At 39.9% G+C, this 4,311-nt stretch overlaps 1 long non-coding RNA gene across 1 annotated transcript; it reads left to right on the top strand.

The window, feature by feature from the left end:
* The first annotated feature begins 153 nt into the window (after window positions 1–153).
* Window positions 154–2,805, top strand: LOC113746445 (uncharacterized). Its single transcript, XR_003462881.1, has 2 exons — window positions 154–491; window positions 1,059–2,805. It is a non-coding gene; the product is annotated as an uncharacterized LOC113746445 (long non-coding RNA).
* Window positions 2,806–4,311: the final 1,506 nt, after the last annotated feature.

Genomic DNA, 4,311 nt, shown 5'->3' with positions numbered 1-4,311 from the left:
TATATCTATAGTAAATTATATATCTTATCTATACTAGTATATAACATATATCGAACCATATATATACACTATAGAGACATACAACACATATATATATATGTGTGTGTGTGTGTGTGTTATATTTCCACTAAAATTGTAACATGTATAAAAAATATACAAGAGCTTTCCTCTATTAGCCAATCTCAGGACCGGCAGATGCTGTGTTGCATGTATGTGAATGCACTTTTTCTCTTACTGCACTTATGTGTTAATGTGGCAGTCTGTCCACGACACACTTCTCTCAGGACAAATAAAGTCATCTTGGTGTTCCTTCATACCGTGTAGCAGAGAAACGCTAACATGTGGCTGCACAGTGTGTTGTTTATTAGAAAGCATCAGGACTGAGTCACACATGAGAGACTGCAATGTGAACGCTGACCAAAAGATGTCACATGCTGTTTCAGGTCGATCTATCTACAGGTCTGGCAATTGAAGAGGCATGCTATGCCCAGGTTAGTAATGAAACAATTCGCTGTACCATTCTTTAACCTGCTGTATGAAATCTGTATTAGGGTGGAAGCGAAGTTAAGACTTACACATTCATGAAATGTCATCAGAATGTGAAGAGGAAAGACACCTTACGTCTTTGACCTAGGAGTGTTCACACATTGTTCAAAGATGGTTTCTGTGCTGTTAGCCACACAGAACATACACAACATGTAATGTCGTCACGTAATGTGAAACCACAGGCAGGATGGCGTATCCCTGTGCACAAACAAACAAACCAACAGTGGTCAAAAACATTTTTAATACTGGAGACTTCATGTAAGTTTAAGTAATCAAGTCAGGGGCTTACGTCAGTCTTTTTAATACATGAATGCAGCATAATCCAATCTAATCAGCCCTTTTCTCATGTTTTGTTGAGATTTTAGAGATGTTACTTCAGGTGTAATTAGTGCTGGTGTTGTGTTACACTGAAAGGTGCTTTTTACATTTAGTTCACCCTGACTATAGAAAATCAGGAACACTGCTAAAGATGTTCATCTTTTTTGTACTGACACATTTCTATTGTTTTGCAGGTGATACCAACTAAAGACCGACTGGAGGGTTTGGCTGCATTCAAGGAGAAGAGGCGTCCTCACTATAAAGGGGAGTGAGGCCACACACTCTGCTTTCACTCTCCTACTGTTCACTGCTTCTAACATATTTATGGGTGACACTGTACCCGTCAACACATTAACCTGTACAGTACCCAGAGGATGTCTGTCTGAGTGCGGGACATTAGGGTCGATCCTGACTCGTGTTTTTGCCACTGATTTAAATGTCAGAGTAAAGCACTTGCTAGGTGTCAACTACCCCTTAAGGATTCTGAGAAACCAAGCAAACTAACCAAGCACTGACCCAGCTTACAACTCTTAAAGCTTCTGCAATCTAAACATGAATGACTTGGTTGGTTGTTGGCCGTTTAGTAATTAACAGTAGCCTTCTTGGCTAGTCAACCAGTCAGAGAGCCATTGACATTTCCATAATCAGTGAATGGTTTATTTGCTCTTTGTCTTTTATTTTGGTAGAAATGTACCACTGTGTTCACAACACTAACAGCTGTATGCCCCAGAGGAGCCTGCATAAAGTCCTAAGACACTAGATTTTCCCTCAGTTGAGTAATGTCCAGAGAGGTAGGATTTGACAGTTTCTGACTTTTGTGCCTCTGAAAAAGTCGTATCAACAATCAATAGACGTTTCATTTTTCTGTAGATCAACATCAGAATCATTTTAATATGCTATGATGACAGAAGAACATTCTACATATACTAAGGATCATTCAGCATCCCCCCCCCCCCCAGAGGCTTACCCGGCCTCAAAAAGAACCAGGTTCAGGTCTGAGCAAAGCTGTATGTAAACGGTGGTAACTTCAGTCAGTCACTCCAAAGCTGCTGTTCATCTACAGTGACTCCAGTCTGAACTGAAATTTGGTTCAAATCCAAAAAATTCAAAACTCAATCTTGACTTACATTTCTTTATTATTTTTTTTAAGCCCAGACAAGCTCCCAGTAGTTTGGACACACAGTCTCATTCAATAGTTTTTCCTTTATTTTCTTCACTGTAAAGTAACATGGAAGTAATCCAAACTATGAAATAACACATGGAATTATGTGGTAAACATAAAACGTGTAAAGAAAGTCAAATCTGTTTTATATTTTAGATTATTTTATATCTTTGATGACAGCTCCGCACTCTCTTCATTCTCAGTCAGCTTCATGAGGTCGTCACCTGGAACACAATATATGCTGAGCACTTGTTGAAAATCAAAAGAATCTAAAATATAAAACTTTAATAATTTTCAGTTTACACATTTCATGTTATTTCATAGATTTGATGTCTTCTAATGTCAGTGTTCAAAGTAAGAAAGAAAAAACATAGAAGAAGGTGTGTCCATACCTTTGACACGTACTGTGTTTATTTACTTGATGGTTTGTCTTTTCCAGCCCTGCTCAGATTTCAGGTGTTCTAACGTCGTAGTCCTCACAGACACCTCGACACGAACACAAACAGCCATCAGTCACAAAGCACTTGAGTTAATTTCCTCCAAGTTGCCTTTTCTTCTGTACTTTACAGTATGTGTTTCAGTCTTCATTGATTTAGGCAGCAGGATGTTTTTGTAAACCTCTATCAAGCCTCAAATTGCTTTTCTGAACTAGTCACTAAAGGAATGAGCCACCGTGGAGATGATGATATTTTAGTAAGTGAAGTGAGCCTGTGAGCCACCTTCAGAATGGAACAGGAGGCCAGATCACACACTTATAAATAAAACTTCTGTCACAGAAATGCGTCTATGTTTGTTTTCTTTTGAGTGTATATAATAGCTTGATGACATCAGGTTGATGATAATCTGCTTGCACTTAAGTGGGCGTTCAGACAGGGACAGGCAAACCGGCAACAAGTAGTGTGGTCTCTCCCGGACCCCAGCGTCGCTTTTTGGGGCAACACCTGCGTGAATTGAAAAATGCAGCCTGTCCCTGTCTGAACGCCCACTACTCTTAAGTCTACTGTCTGTATTTTCATGTGTTTAACACTAACTCCAAGGAATAGAAGCTGCTGTGTTAACAGGCAATGCCTGTACATACCTTTACAGTGAAAGTAGTAATAGTCGTAATAATATAGGATATGGCTTCATAGAAGTTCAAATTCACACACTGCACACTGATAATCACATAAATGGCTATATCTGCTTACAGCTACATTCCACTGTTCGAATTAAACATTTCATGTTTATATACTAGTTAAAGATGCTAAATATTTTACCAGCATTAATCATTTCTTTCATGTACCTGGTAAATATTACAAAGCCATTATATCTTATGATATACTCAGGGCAAAGTGTTAGCTCACACAAATGAAAAACATGTTTTGTCAGATCCGTCTGGTGATCTATGCAGATGTGAATGGATAGAGTGAAATAAAGATCAGTGGAGTAGTCCAATGCACACAGTGTAAGATGAGTGCTAAACCTGATCTCCAGTTAACCTGCGGGTGAAACCACAGAGGCGACCGCCACGTTTTTCCACTCTACAATTAGGATTTAGTGTTCAGGGTAGAATCAGGTTCCTGTCAGCTTGAAGTTAAGACATGCAGTGCTGATGGTAGGGTCAGGGTTATCGTGAAGATATAAGTAGAAGGTGTGTGTGCGAGCCTGTGAACAGACTGTTGAGGCCCTGGCCAGCGGTTACGTGCAGACCTGCCCTGTGGCTTCATGCTGCTGCTGCACAGAGCCTGACATCAGGCTGCACATCCCCACTGTGGCTGGCCTCCTTCCGGCAGATGTCCCAGCAATAAGCCGGGGGGAATCCCACCACAAGTCAAGGTTGCGTAAAGAAAGACTGGTTCCCCAATACTGGAGGCCTGCACCCCAGCCACTTCTCATGGGGAACACTTAAGGTGTAACTGTAACGGCATCCTTCATACAATTTTGAAGTTGTCTTTTTTAGTTTATGTTTTTTTAGGAACAGTTTTTGTCACCGCATGTCAGCCCAGCCTGGGACATGTGGCTTTTCCTCCCTGACTCTGTCACAAGGACTGTTTCTGTTTTAACTGTTTCTCAACAGGTGGTTTGGGATCTTATATGTCACTGGAAGTTATCAAAGTATATGCAGACGTGGCCAAAAGTATTGGTACCATTCTAACTTTTTAAAACTGAATTCTGCTTGTATACATTCAAACATTCATCCACATCTGTATATATTGTATTTTTCTTAATATTGTTGGCTTCAGCATAGTTGAAAAATTAAAACAATAGAAATTTAAACAATGAATCTAACCATTTTGTTGGACTTG

The sequence above is a fragment of the Larimichthys crocea genome, chromosome I (assembly GCF_000972845.2).
Source record: "Larimichthys crocea isolate SSNF chromosome I, L_crocea_2.0, whole genome shotgun sequence".
Taxonomy (NCBI): Eukaryota; Metazoa; Chordata; class Actinopteri; family Sciaenidae; genus Larimichthys; species Larimichthys crocea.
This window is presented reverse-complemented; position numbering and strand designations above follow the sequence as displayed.